Source organism: Pseudophryne corroboree, chromosome 10, assembly GCF_028390025.1.
Source record: "Pseudophryne corroboree isolate aPseCor3 chromosome 10, aPseCor3.hap2, whole genome shotgun sequence".
Taxonomy (NCBI): domain Eukaryota; kingdom Metazoa; phylum Chordata; class Amphibia; order Anura; family Myobatrachidae; genus Pseudophryne; species Pseudophryne corroboree.
In genome coordinates, this window is record NC_086453.1 from 74501852 (window position 1) to 74517898 (window position 16047).

General features: G+C 45.4%; 1 pseudogene; it reads left to right on the top strand.

Annotated features, from left to right (window-relative positions):
* Window positions 1-8154: 8154 nt before the first annotated feature.
* LOC134967031 (adenosine 3'-phospho 5'-phosphosulfate transporter 1-like) lies at window positions 8155-11003 on the top strand (annotated as a pseudogene).
* Window positions 11004-16047: the final 5044 nt, after the last annotated feature.

Genomic DNA, 16047 nt, shown 5'->3' on the forward strand with positions numbered 1-16047 from the left:
CCCAGTAGGCGGCGGCTTAGCATGTGCAATGCTGCTAAAAGCATCTAGCGAGCGAACAACTCGGAATCACCCCCATAGGTAGAACATCCAATCTGCCGCGTTTGTTTCCTGGTTCGTGGAACGCACAATGCGCTCCACAGTCACGGCGATACGTCACTTCCGCCCTGATATACTTCCGGATACGTGGAGTGCGCTAAACAGTGGAATCTCTGAAGTTCTCTTCACGTAGGTTACCTCAAATGACCTTTGGAATGCATGCGGAGAGATTTCCTCTTTAGATAACTTAATAAAAGATTCAAAACATATCAATCTTCTAGAAAACATTTCAATTCAAAATCAGCATTTAATCCATTTGGACTCAAAGTTCCTAAGTTATATACCTATCTCATTTCTAATCTAGATAGTCGATTATCAAGGTTCCTAAATCTTCAATTAGGAGTTACTTTTTCTATAGCCCAACAGGAGGCAATATTACTGGGGTCACAATTATGGAATCTTTTAAAATGCTTTGATACGGAATGGGGGTTTTTCTAGCTCACAATGCAGCCTACCATCCCCGCTGCTTATATCGGACAGCAGTGTGAAGAATCAAAAGCTAACGATGATTCCATCAGCGCAACTATTGAGGACGTACCAGAGTCTCAGGTGGAGACGCAACCCCCCAAAACCACGACTTTGCGCTCAAATAGTAAGTATTACCATTTACATACATACAAACCACTTTACAGCAGGGGTGTAAAAACTCCTGGCCCTCCAGCTTATGAGGGTGCTCCAGTCAATACTGTGGTTTTGCCTTGCCAATGACTGCCGCTTGGTAATGTTGCAGAGTATAGCTAGTGTGCAGGTGGGAGAAGGCCACAAACTCGTATATGCTACCACTGCTATTTTTATATATAATCATTGTTGATTACATTTTTTTTTCATCCCCTTCACAGTCTACAATGTTCCACAATGGAAAAACAAACTGAACAAAACAGAACAAACAGTCACAGCAATGACCTGCGTGAGGCAGATAGTGAGCCGAATTCCCAGGAAGATGCACGAATTGAGAGATATCTTGCGACCGAAAAGGAAATGCATCAATCATTTATGATGCAGTTACTGGCCATGCATGATAGGCAAATGTCATTTTTTGAGCGCACATCTTCACGTACGCTAGGGAATACCACAAAAGCACAACAGCAAGACACAGCCTACCCACAGCACCCATATAGTCCATACAACTATGAGCCTCCCTTAAATACCACAACACAAATCCCGCAATCCTCAGAATATCGGGTGTATAGACAATTGTCTAAATTAAGGGCAGCTGTTGATAAAAATGTTTGTGTTAAGGCTTCTGTTAGCATTTTACTATGTTATTATATTGTTACCTCAAAAATGTGCGGCAGTGGGATCCAAATATTGGGGTTACCCTGATACCTACAACAGGGCCGAAACTAGGATTTTTGTCACCCGGGGCAAGGTAGTCATTTGACACCCCATCCCCCCCCCCCCCCACGCAAAAAAAAAAAAATATGTTACAATAAATAAATAAAAATAATAAAATAAAAAAATTAAATGAATAAAAATATTATATATATATATATATATATATATATATATATCTCTCTCTTTCAGAACTTTTTTACCTGAGAAACTGCCTTTTCTAACATACATTTCATATCCAGGAAAAAGTGTCCCCATTTTACACAGTACGACAGGCAAGTGTCCCCATTCCCCATTTTACACATTGCGGCAGACAGGTGTCCCCATTTTACACATTGCGGCAGGAAAAAGTGTCCCCATTTTACACATTGCGGCAGGAAAAAGTGTCCCCATTTTACACATTGCGGCAGGCACAGGTCCCCATTTTACACAGTACGCTGGCAAGTGCCCCCATTTTACACAGTACGCTGGCAAGTGTCCCCATTTTACACATAGCGGCAGGCACAGGTCCCCATTTTACACAGTACGCTGGCAAGTGTCCCCATTTTACACATTGCGGCAGGCACAGGTCCCCATTTTACACAGTACGCTGGCAAGTGCCCCCATTTTACACATAGCGGCAGGCACAGGTCCCCATTTTACACAGTACGCTGGCAAGTGTCCCCATTTTACACATTGCGGCAGGCACAGGTCCCCATTTTACACAGTACGCTGGCAAGTGCCCCCATTTTACACATAGCGGCAGGCACAGGTCCCCATTTTACACAGTACGCTGGCAAGTGTCCCCATTTTACACATTGCGGCAGGCACAGGTCCCCATTTTACACAGTACGCTGGCAAGTGTCCCCATTTTACACATAGCGGCAGGCACAGGTCCCCATTTTACACATTGCGGCAGGCACAGGTCCCCATTTTACACAGTACGCTGGCAAGTGTCCCCATTTTACACATTGCGGCAGGCACAGGTCCCCATTTTACACAGTACGCTGGCAAGTGTCCCCATTTTACACATTGCGGCAGGCACAGGTCCCCATTTTACACAGTACGCTGGCAAGTGTCCCCATTTTACACAGTACGCTGGCAAGTGTCCCCATTTTACACATTGCGGCAGGCACAGGTCCCCATTTTACACAGTACGCTGGCAAGTGTCCCCATTTTACACATAGCGGCAGGCACAGGTCCCCATTTTACACAGTACGCTGGCAAGTGTCCCCATTTTACACATAGCGGCAGGCACAGGTCCCCATTTTACACATAGCGGCAGGCACAGGTCCCCATTTTACACATTGCGGCAGGTGGTGGAGGGAGAGAGAGAGAGAGGAAGGGAGAGGGGCTGACTTACATTTGAAGCGGTTCTCGCCGCTCTTCAGCCGCCTCTCCCTCCTCGTCTGCGCGGCTCCGGGCTCCCCCTTCTCCCTCCTCCGACGGGGTTTCGTGGAATGACGCGTTTGCGCCGTGACGTCACGACGCAATCGCGTCATTCCGCGAAACCCCGCCCCCCGAGCTGGGCACTCGGGAGAAGGGGGTTTAAAAGTATGTACCGCGGCGGGTGTTAGGGGGTCTCGGCGCCCCCTCCAATCTGGCGCCCAGGTCGCCTGCCCCCCTAGCCCCCCCCAAGTTTCGGCCCTGCCTACAAAGCCAAACGTTATGGGGATTAACATTAGGGGATTTTTTTTTTACAGAGTGTTCTGTTTGCACTTTACTCTTTTATAACGTTACCTCAAGGATGTGCAGCAGTGGGATCCAAATATTGGAGTTACCCTGATACCTGCCAAACATTAGGGCAGGAGTCTACAACGTGTGGCCCTCTAGCTATTGTGGAAATACATAGCAAGGCATGCTGGGACATGTAGTTTCACAACAGCTGGAGGGCCACATGTTGAAGACCCCCATTTATGGGGATTTTTACAGAGTGTTCTGTTTGCACTTCAATATTTTATATTGTTACCTCAGAAAATGTGTACCAACTGTTTAAAAGCAAACATATAATAACTTATAACTTTTGAACAATTTTTATAACTGAGAAATTGTAGAAAACAAAATAAACAGAAAACTGCACACAAAAACTTGTCTGTCTTCTCTATCTACTGCAGCATTGAGGGAAGATTGGCTGCAATGGTGACCCTGATGCGCTCGCCACCTATGTCATGCCCCCTCACCCAGCCTGATGCAGAGCCCCTATATAACCCGGGGGGGCTCTGTCTGCAGTGACACACACTTCTTGTTCTGCTAAGCCGTCTATGAGAAGAGATGTATCGGATACTGAGGAAACCAGCCCTGTGTATCAGACAGAGCGCTAGGACAGGCCTGCTACTTGGGAGACGGCCTAGGAAATGGAGCATGATCAGCCTGTTCCTGACCTGCATCCTGTGTCCTGGCCCCTGTACCGGAGGAATGGGGAGAACAGCTCGGAGCAGGTTCCTGCTCATTCTAGTAACTCTCCTTGGGGTATGTGCTGAAGAACCGCCCCCCAAATCCATCACACAGGACACATGGGGGGAATTCTGGCTGGTGCGTTTCATCTTGAATATTGACGGATATGGGACCATCCTGGTACTGGGCTGTCTACTCATACAGTACTTCAAAGGCAGGAACTATCTGAAGACAGGTCATGGTCTCTGTTTCCCTGTGGTAAAATCATGCATTTTTGGCCACAAATCAAACTCTGTTGTTCCAGAAGAGCCTTCGTCCATGTCTCGAGTAGAAGCGGACTCGTCCACCACCTGGCAGATTTTCAAGTTGCTCTTTTGTGCAGCTGGGCTACAGATATCTTACCTGATGTCAAGGCTACTAGGCCTCCCTGTGTGTGCGTGTGCAGGAGGTACATGAAATTAGGTTTTACGGAGGCAAAAGGAATGTATAAAGATTTATAAATGCACAATAACAGGATCCATAGGTATAAACTGTATTATCATCAACAGATAAGAGACCAGGTATGTAAGCAAGTAGCTGGGAAAATGCAGGATACCAGAGTGCTGGGAAAATGCAGGCCAGCTACTGTTACTTGGAGTTACCTTGAGTAGACCATTAGTGAATATCTGAGACAATGCAGGCTAGCTATGCAGTATGGCAGAGTACTGGAAGAATGCAGGTCAGCTATGCAGGATACCTGAGTACTGGGAAAATGCAGGCCAGCTACTCAGTAGTCCATTAGCGATGAGCTGGGAGAATGCAGGCCAGCTATGCAGGATAGCAGAGTACTGGGAGAATGCAGACCAGCTACTCAGTAGTTCATTAGCGAAGAGCTGGGACAATGCAGGCTGAATACAGGGTATGAACAACAAAGTAAATTTAGCAAAGTTGCAGGGAGCCAAAGACCGGAATCTAAGACAGACGATGTCCCGGAACTAGTTGTTAATTGCAAGAGCTGAATAATCACAAGTAGTGGACTCAGGAAAAGCGGGAGGCACAGACTAAGTCTTGCACAGGGAAACCCCAGTGTTGCATGCACAAAGGTAGACTTTATGAACTGGCATAGGAGTGCTTGTGAGCAAAGCATAAATAGCAGCTTCCCAGGTGCAAACCACAGCTGCACATAACCAGGTAATCAACCCTGCAAGGTCACAGAGTGGAAACTGCTAAATAGACCAGGAGGCAGAGAGTGACACCTAGAGGCAGAAAGGAGATATGTCACAAATCATGACAGTATCCTCCTCTTCAAGGGCGGATTCCAGACGCTCCATGAGTTATTTCTTCTTATTCTTTCTCCTCTACTTAGAACCTTGAGACCTCTTAGAGGTTGTCTATAATTTTTCAAAGAAGACATTGCTTGAAAATATAGGACCCCAATTGCGAACCCTGAATCATCCAGAAATTCACTTTCAGAGTCAGAGTCCCATTCCAACGTCAGTAATGACCACTTACTTTCTTGGATGGCATTAGGAGCAGGCGGTGTATTTGCAGAAACTGAACTTAGCAAGTGGTTAGTGGAAACCTCTAGTGAGGCATAACCAATTCTCAGAGGAAGCTGTGAATGTTGTTCAGACTTTGAAGGCTTAGAACTGTAGAAACTAGATGAAGTGGTAGGAGTAGGCAGATGCTTGGAATACTGTGCAGCTGGCACACAGTTAGATGTCCCCTTATGGGCTGACTTTGGACCAAACCTTTTAAATACAGCTTTACTAAAAGTCAGTAAATTCTGGAGTAGTGGTTCGTTGGATTCAATGAGTGGATTAGCCCACTCTAAGGCTTCTCCTTCGAAAGTCAGGAAGAGATACTTAACGATATTGGCAGGAGTAATACCACATGAAGAATTAGGTTTCATCATAGTCAGGTACTGGTCAACCAGTGTCCAGTATTGAGCTAGATCTCCATTGAAGTAAATGAAAGATTGCTTACCAGTTAGAGACTCAGGGGATGATCTTGAAGACCCCAGCAGAACAGCAGACTCAGTCGACCTCAATTGAATGACAACCTTTGATGGGCCCGGCTGGGCAGAAACCTCAGATGTCCCTGGCTGGGCAGAAACCTCAGATGGCCCCGGCTGGGCAGAAACCTCAGATGGCCCCGGCTGGGCAGAAACCTCAGATGGCCCCGGCTGGGCAGGAACCTCAGATGGCCCCGGCTGGGCAGGAACCTCAGATGGCCCCGGCTGGGCAGGAACCTCAGATGGCCCTGGCTGGGCAGGAGCCTCATGCCCAAAGTAAAGAGCAGGCGAAACCTCATGCCTGAAGGCAAGGGCAGAAATATCCTCAGGCCCAGAGACCATGGCAGTAACACAAGATGGCAGACTGGTTGCAGCACTCACAGGAATTAAGGGAGCACTAGAAATGCCCTCCTGGAACAAGATTCTTCCTAGGTCCCTCCAAGTCCCCTCCTGAGGCATGCTACATGGAGACTCCGGCAGAACCAAAGCACTAGCAACTTTTCCTGGGTCTGTGCCCATAGTGACCTCTCCTGGGTTTATGATTGTTCCGTCTGGCGATGACTCTGGCTGGGCAGCTCTGTGAAGAGACTCTGGCTGGGCAGCTCTGTGAAGAGACTCTGGCTGGGCAGCTCTGTGAAGAGACTCTGGCTGGGCAGCTCTGTGAAGAGACTCTGGCTGGGCAGCTCTGTGAAGAGACTCTGGCTGGGCAGCTCTGTGAAGAGACTCTGGCTGGGCAGCTCTGTGAAGAGACTCTGGCTGGGCAGCTCTGTGAAGAGACTCTGGCTGGGCAGCTCTGTGAAGAGACTCTGGCTGGGCAGCTCTGTGAAGAGACTCTGGCTGGGCAGCTCTGTGAAGATTATCAGATGGTCCCTCCATGTAACCGGCAAGGCTGGACACCCCTCCTGGGGCTGGACACTCGGAGACCCCTCCTGGGGCTGCGGTCACTGAAACTTTCTGTGTTTGCGGGTGGGACAAAACTGAATGAAATGTCCAGACCCACCACAATAAAAGCAGAGTTTGTTATCCCTTCTGTAGCTTCTATCTGCTTCAGAAAGACTGGGTCGTGGGAAGCTCCAAAACTTGCCTTTGCTTGATACAGGGTAGCAATGTTCAAAACTAAGAGCTTCAGATTCGCAATTTTTCCTTTTACCTGAAGACATCTTGATAGATTTTGGCAGAGTGGATAATATCTCAGATGACAGAGATTGTAAATTAATCAGTTTCATTCTGAAATCTGCCAGCAATGTAGGGTCCAGGAAAGGCATACAACGGAAGGCATACAACTAATTTGTGATGTAGCCATTTCCTGAAGTCCTGTATAACCTCAAAACTTCTGCACAGGTTTTTAGGGCCAGTTCATACTATCAAGGCTACTAGGCCTCCCTGTGTGTGCGTGTGCAGGAGGTACATGAAATGAGGTTATATGGAGGCAAAAGGAATGTATAAAGATTTCTAAATGCACAATAACAGGATCTATAGGTATAAACTGTATTATCATCAACAGATAAGAGACCAGGTATGTAAGCAAGTAGCTGGGAAAATGCTGGATACCAGAGTGCTGGAAGAATGCAGGCCAGCTACTGTTACTTGGAGTTACCTTGATTAGACCATTAGCGAAGAACTGGGACAATGCAGGCCAGCTATGCAGGATAGCAGAGTACTGGGAGAATGTAGGTCGGCTATGCAGGATACCTGAGGACTGGGAGAATGCATGCCAGCTACTCAGTAGTCCATTAGCAATGAGCTGGGACAATGAAGGCCAGCTATGCTGGATATCAGAGTACTGGGAAAATGCAGGCCAGCTACTCAGTAGTCATTAGCGATGAGCTGGGAGAATGCAGGCCAGCTATGCAGGATACCTGAGTACTGGGAGAATGCAGGCCAGCTACTCAGTAGTCCATTAGTGATGAGCTGGGAGAATGCAGTCCAGCTATGCAGGATAGCAGAGTACTGGGAGAATGCAGGCCAGGTACTCAACAGTCCATGAACAACAAAGTAACTTTAGCAAAGTTGCAGGGATCCAAAGACTGGAATCTAACAGACAGACGATGTCCTGGAACTGATTGTTAATTGCAAGGGCTGAATAATCACAAGTAGTGGACTCAGGAAAAGTGGGAGGCACAGACTAAGTCTTGCACAGGGAAACCCCAGCGTTGCAGGCACAAAGGTAGACTTAATGAACTGGCATAGGAGTGCTTGTGAGCAGAGGATAAATAGCAGCTTCCCAGGTGTAAACCACAGCTGCACATAACCAGGTAATCAACCCGGCAAGATCACAGAGTAGAAACTGCTAGATAGACCGGGAGGCAGAGAGTGACACATAGAGGCAGAAAGGGATATGGCACGGATCATGACACCTGACATAGGATGTGCTACAAGAGCGAGTAATGACTAGTACCTACACTGCTACAGATACTGGAGTCCCACGAGAAAAGTTCAGAGACTTTCAGTTCTTGGTGTTCATGAACTGTATCTTGGCTCTCACGGTGGCTGGGATCTACTGTGCCTTCACCAAGCAGCTGCAGCATGGGGCACCCATGTACAAATACTCATTTGCCTCACTCTCCAACATCCTTAGCAGCTGGTGCCAATATGTAGTGATGTGCACCGGACATTTTTCGGGTTTTGGTTTTGGATTCGGTTCCGCGGCCGTGTTTTGGATTCGGACGCATTTTTGCAAAACCTCACTGAAAATTTTGTCGGATTCGGGTGTGTTTTGGATTCGGGTGTTTTTTTATAAAAAACCCTCAAAAACAGCTTAAATCATAGAATTTGGGGGTTATTTTGATCCCATAGTATTATTAACCTCAATAACCATAATTTCCACTCATTTCCAGTCTATTCTGAACACCTCACACCTCACAATATTATTTTTAGTCCTAAAATTTGCACCAAGGTCGCTGGATGACTAAGCTAAGCGACCCAAGTGGCCGACACAAACACCTGGCCCATCTAGGAGTGGCACTGCAGTGTCAGACAGGATGGCAGATTTAAAAAAATAGTCCCCAAACAGCACATGATGCAAAGAAAAAAAGAGGCGCAATGAGGTAGCTGTGTGACTAAGCTAAGCGACCCAAGTGGCCGACACAAACACCTGGCCCATCTAGGAGTGGCACTTCAGTTTTCTAGCGAGAGGATGAGTGCTTCCATCCTAATGTGAAGCTGAACCACTAGCCATGAATATAGGCCAGGGCCTCAGCCGTTCCTTGCCACTCGGTGTCGTAAATGGCATATTGGCAAGTTTACGCTTCTCATCAGACGCTTTAAATTTTGATTTTTGGGTCATTTTACTGAACTTTTGTTTTTTGGATTTTACATGCTCTCTACTATGAGATTGGGCATCGGCCTTGGCAGACGATGTTGATGGCATTTCATTGTCTCGGCCATGACTAGTGGCAGCAGCTTCAGCACGAGGTGGAAGTGGAACTTGATCTTTCCCTATTTTACCCTCTACATTTTTATTCTCCATATTTTAATGTGTGGAAACATATGCCAGTAATATATCAATAGCAATGGCCTACTGTACCGTACTGCTATATATTATATACTGGTGGTCAGCAAAATTATGCACTGTCCTCCTACTATATATACTGAGCAAAACTTAAATGCCCCACAGGTATGGATGGATAGTATACTTGACGACACAGAGGTAGGTAGAGCAGTGGACTACTGTACCGTACTGCTATATATTATATACTGGTGGTCAGAAAAATTATCCACTGTCCTCCTACTATATATATACTGCGCAAAACTTAAATGCACCACAGGTATGGATGGATAGTATACTTGACGACACAGAGGTAGGTAGAGCAGTGGACTACTGTACCGTACTGCTATATATTATATACTGGTGGTCAGCAAAATTATGCACTGTCCTCCTACTATATATATACTGCGCAAAACTTAAATGCACCACAGGTATGGATGGATAGTATACTTGATGACACAGAGGTAGGTAGAGCAGTGGACTACTGTACAGTACTGATATAATACTGGTGGTCACAGGTCAGCAAAATTCTGCACTGTCCTCCTACTATATACTACAATGCAGCACAGATATGGAGCGTTTTTCAGGCAGAGAACATATAATACTGGTGGTCACTGGTCAGCAAAACTCTGCACTGTCCTCCTACTATATAATACTGCTGGTCCCCAGTCTCCGCAATAAAGCACACTGAGCACAGATATTTGCAGCACACTGAGCACAGATATGGAGCGTTTTTCAGGCAGAGAACGTAGATATTTGCAGCACACTGAGCACAGATATTTGAAGCACACTGAACACAGATATTTGCAGCACACTGAACACAGAAACTGAGAGAACGCCAGCCACGTCCTCTCACCATCATCTCCAATGCACGAGTGAAAAATGGCGGCGAAGCGCGGCTCCTTATATAGAATACGAATCTCGCGAGAATCCGACAGCGGGATGATGACGTTCGGGCGCGCTCGGGTTAACCGAGCAAGGCGGGAAGATTCGAATTTGCCTCGGAACTGTGTAAAATGGGTGAAGTTCGGGGGAGTTCGGATTCCGAGGAACCGAACCCGCTCATCACTACCAATTTGAGGCACTCAATTTCATCAGTTTCCCCACTCAGGTCCTGGCCAAAGCATCCAGTAATCCAAGTCATGCTGATGGGAAAGCTGGTCTCACACAAGAGCTACGAGTACTGGGAGTATTTCACTGCTGTTCTCATTTTAGTTGGTGTCAGCATGTTCCTTCTCTCCAATGGGAAGAGTTATCGACCTTCCAGAGTCACCACCTTTTCTGGTGTGATCATCCTGATGGGCTACATAGTGTTAGGCAGCTTCACATCTAACTGGCAGGACTCTCTCTTTAAATACAAGATGTCCTCTATGCAGATGATGTTTAGAGTGAACCTTTTCTCCTTCCTCTTCATGGTCTTCTCTCTACTGGAGCAGGGTGCTGTGCAGAAGTCTATTCTGTTCATGACCAGGCATCCAGATTTTGCCATCCATGCAAGTCTATTGTCTGTTTGCCCTGCTTTTGGGCCACTCTTCATATTTTACACCATTAGTATGACTCTGCGACAGGCTTTGGTCATTCTCCTGTCTTGTCTGCTCTTCAGTTGGGGCAGGGGGGGTGATAGTGGTTTTCATTGCCTTATTTTTATGTGTCTATGAAAGGGGGAGGATGAAGAAGAATGGCAGAAAGGCAATGGATATCTTGGTGGTGCAGAAAGTCTAAAAATAGTGATTGACCATTAGTGAAGTCTCATCTATTATGTATTATTGACCTATTAAATGGGGCCTTGTCTTACAGCCTGTTGGACAGAAACTTTCCCTGAACGGAGTCCTTGGCATGTTGGCTGGAATTCTGGAGTAGTTGTCTGAACCATATGTAGGGCAGTTGAAAGGTTTACCGATATGGTAAATGCAGACTTAGGGGTGTATTCAATAAGACTCGTAAACTGCCGTCTTGTCGGAAAGACAGCAGTTTCCGACTGGAATAGGTTGGAAGGGGTTCCGACCTATTCAATAGGTGCACATTTTTTACGACAAGTCTGGAAACCTGACTTGTCGGAATGCTGTCAGAAATGGTCCCCTTTCTGACAAACTCTATCCGACTTGAAAACAAGTTGGATTGAGGTAAGGAGACGGGAAGCAGTGTGGTGGGCTACGGGGATGAGAGGTACCTTGATGGCACCTCTCTCCCAGTAGTGCCTCCCCCGCCTCCGCAGACATCATCCCCGCTGCCAGCTCCGGACGCCGATCGCCACACTGCTCCCCCCGCCGGCTGCGCCCCACTGCTCCCCCCGCCGCACGCTGCTCCCCCGCCAGTCGCCACTCTCTGCTCCCCCCAGCAGCCGCTGACAGCAGCGGCAGGACAGGACACAAGGAACGCCCAAATCCGACAGTCGGATTTGGCCACTATTTGACTAGGGGTTGTCGGGTCCATTCCGACAACTGCATGTCGGAATGGACCCGACTCTTATTGAATATACCCCATAAAGTTGGACACGCAAAGTCCAAGAAAAATATATTTGTGATTTTCTTTATGTATTTTTTATTATTATTTTATTATTATTATTATTTATTATTATTAAATGGTACGTTTATATGATGTGTATCGGATACTGAGGAAAGCAGCCCCATGTACTGTACTGAACGTCCTGTTGGAGTGTGACCTGAGTAAGACTCTATGCTGTGTTTTGAACTAAGGGGGTCATTCAGAGTTGTTCGCTCGGTAAAAATCTTCGCATCGCAGCGATTTTCCGCTTAATGCGCATGCGCAATGTCCGCACTGCGACTGCGCCAAGTAAATTTGCTATGCACTTAGGAATTTTACTCACGGCTTTTTCTTCGTTCTGGTGATCGTAATGTGATTGACAGGAAATGGGTGTTACTGGGCGGAAACAGGCCGTTTTATGGGCGTGTGGGAAAAAACGCTACCGTTTCCGGAAAAAACACAGGAGTGGCCGGAGAAACGGGGGAGTGTCTGGGCGAACGCTGGGTGTGTTTGTGACGTCAAACCAGGAACGACAAGCACTGAACTGATCGCAGAAGCCGAGTAAGACTGGAGCTACTCAGAAACTGCTACGAGGTGTGTAATCGCAATATTGCGAATACATCGTTCGCAATTTTAAGATGCTAAGATTCACTCCCAGTAGGCGGCGGCTTAGCATGAGCAAATCTGCTAAAATCCGCTTGCGAGCGAACAACTCGGAATGACCCCCTAAGCTCACAAACTGTGCATTACATTTTTTTGTCTTAGTGCTAAGGGGGTAATTCTGAGTTGATCGCTGCAGCAAGTTTGTTAGCAATTGGGCAAAACCATGTGCACTGCAGGGGGGGGGGGGGGGTGCAGATATAACATTTGCAGAGAGAGTTAGATTTGGGTGGGTTATATTGTTTCTGTGCAGGGTAAATACTGGCTGCTTAATTTTTACACTGTAATTTAGATTTCAGTTTGAACACACCCCACCCAAATCTAACTCTCTCTGCCCATGTTATATCTGCCTCCCCTGCAGTGCACATGGTTTTGTCCAACTGCTAACAAATTTGCTGCTGCGATCAACTCAGAATCAGGCCCTAAGAGTGCAGCCTGTCCCCCAGGAGCAAATGTAACTCTGCAACTCCAGTAGCTGGGATCTGTAAGACATTGTATACTGTATATTGTTATAGAACTATGAGAAATCTTAAAATAAATAAAATACTTTTTTAGTTTTTCTAAAAATTTCATAATTCTTGCTGCAAAAATATCTGAATTATTGACAAAATATCAGTCCATGCTTGCAGAGTAATCCGCATAAGAACATTGTTTACAAAAATGTCAATTACGTCAATTACCAGCACTGATGTATTATGTCTGACCCTGGTTACTTTATATGGAGTGTCACACTCGCCAGTCTTATAAATACAAATGAAATCTGTAGAATCATTAAATGCAGCCTGGGGATGTAAATGGAGACACGTTTGATGGTAAAAATGCTATTTTGTCACTATAATTACAAATGTGAATGGACTTGGGTGTAGCATTATGTAATGTGTTCATAACATCCGCCACAGTGATGAGCTGCCAAAAGAATATTTTTTGAGATAGATGGGCTCAATTATTGAGTCTGAAAATGGTGTATTTGAGGATTGATGTATTGAGCTTTTAGGCAATTTACCAAAGGTATTGGAGATATCAGCTGCAGTCCGTCTTTACGATCCCATATAAAGACCCAACAGATTTCCATGGGGACTGCACAATTGTCCCATTTACCATGTGTAAAAAAAACTTGTTAAGCCCCATTAGCTGATGCCATCTTTTAACCGCTTTACTGACGATTTTTCCTTTCAAAAGCGTTAACAGCATTGTTTTTTTACAATTTATTTTATTTAATAAGGTTGAAAAAGTATATTTTTTTTATATTTAAACATTATATTATGCACATCTGCAGAACGGATCTCCTCGTCAAAAATAGGGGGACAGAGTGGGACGGCGCAGTTGCATGAAATCTGACCATGCCAGTTAAATGGTTTTAAATGGCCGAGCTGAATGTAGTCTAGGGCTACATTTCTGCATGTTTTTCAGAGGGATCCAAAGGATCCCTCTCTGATAATTTCTTCTTCAGCATGTGAGTTGGGCACAGTTGCAAGAAAAGTGATTGCAGAAGTGATTACTTAACTTTTTAGCTTTCGATGGTAATGGTTTCAGACACTTGATTAAATTGCCCATATAAATCAGTACTTATTTCTGCAATAAGTCCCAATAAAAAAATGAAACGTAATGTGGCAAAACTGTGGCTTTGTTAAATGTAGAAATGCAATATAGTATGTAAGGAATGCTGTTGCATTCCACAAAATTATGGACCACTTCCACAAGCTATCACCGACACGTTTCAACACAAACAGGTCTTTGTCAAGGCACAGGTGGATGTGGTCAGGTGGTTACTTATAAACCTCCAGAGATCCATTATGCATATTGCAGGAATAATTTAACAAATCCATATTCCTGGGCCATTAAAGAGGAACTGTACATATACAAAATATAATATGTAAAACATATACAAAAAAACACACAAACTTTGCTTTAAAAAGGTTAAATGTAAGAATTAACCCAAGAATAATTCCATATAAATAGCTGTGGCTCAAGAACCCCTTTAGTTCAAAGTCACAGTTCAAGCCCTTAGGGTAATTAACCCATAAATCCAGTGCATTCCAGTCTGCGCCAAGGCTGCATCCACATTATTCTTTCTCTGGTTACCCTTAACCTGTTTTATAATTCCAAAACTCACTATAACGTTGATGGAACTTATGATATTAAAGTGTGCTGACATGCAATGATTATTAGCAATCCCATTTCAGATGGTGCTCAAATGTTCCTCCAAACATACTTTAAAAAGTCTACTAGTCTTCCTCGCGGTATCCGGTCTATAGATCTACATTAAAAAGGTCCACAGTCAATAGGTCGACCACTAGTAGTCGACATGCATTAGGGCAACAGAGTCAAAGGGTTGACATATAAAAGTCAGACAGTCCAAAAGGTCGACAGGTTCAAAATGTTGACATTGCAATGGTCGACACACATATGGTTGACACAAGTCTATTTAATTTTTTCAACTTTTTCATACTTTACTATCCACGTGTTAGGAATATTAACCTTGCCCGAAGCATGGCGAGTGAAACAGTACACTAAAGGGGTTTGTTTGTGGCAGAAAAGTGAGAAAACACCCCAAAAAACAAAAAAAAATTGTCTACTTTTTTGTGTCTCGATAATTTCCATGTTGACCTTTTGACTCTGTCGACCTTTTATACTGTCTACCTATTCCATGTCAACCTTTTCACCCTGTCTACCTAATGCATGTCGACCATTAGTGGTCAACCTATTGACTGTAGACATTTTTAATGTAGATCTAATAATCCACACCCAAAACGGTATCTGGATGCTACGTCAACATGGATAAGGTCGACAGTCAATAGTTGACCACTAATGGTCGACAGGCATTAGTTCAACATGGTCAAAAGGTCAACATGGACAAAATGTTGACATATCAATAGTCATCACAGAAAAAGGTTGACATTACCTTTTTCACATTTTTTTTAAATGTGTTTACTTTTTTCATACTTTACAATCTATGTGGTCTACAGTATGATTGGGAATAGTATCATGTGCCGAATGCAGCGGTATCAGACTAAGGACCACATGGGCCTGGAGCTGAAATTTATAAAGGGCCTATTGTGTACCATTGCAGGGGGTGTGACCAGCAACAGTGGGGTTGTGACTAGGGATTGTGTCTTTCAGGGCCCGCCACACATTGGGGCAGATGTATTAAGCAAATATGTTGGCAAGCTGCTTAATCAGATTGTGATGTCACTCAGGTGCTTAAAGGGAGGGGTAATTCTGTGTAAGAAAAAACATTTTGTTATCCCTAATGCACACGGAGTGAAAAATAATACTACATAATAACCAGATAATATGGAGATCTTAGTTGCGTATATCTGCAGATATAGGGTTAAGCCCCCAAGCCGATCGGCACGGCGTCTCCGTCACTGGAGGTCCCTAATACTAGGTATGGGTCCAGGGTGCAGGACCCCATCACGTCGGCACACACACACCCACACACAAAGCCTGTTCCCCCAAGCCCCCATCCCACACACAGAGCCTGTCCCCTCCAATCACCATATACACACAGTCACCCTGTTCACCCCAGTCCCTATAGACACCCCAGCCTGTCCTTTCCAACACACATAGGGCTGTAACACACGCGTCGGCTCCCGCCGCCCGGCAAAATCCCAGGCGGCTT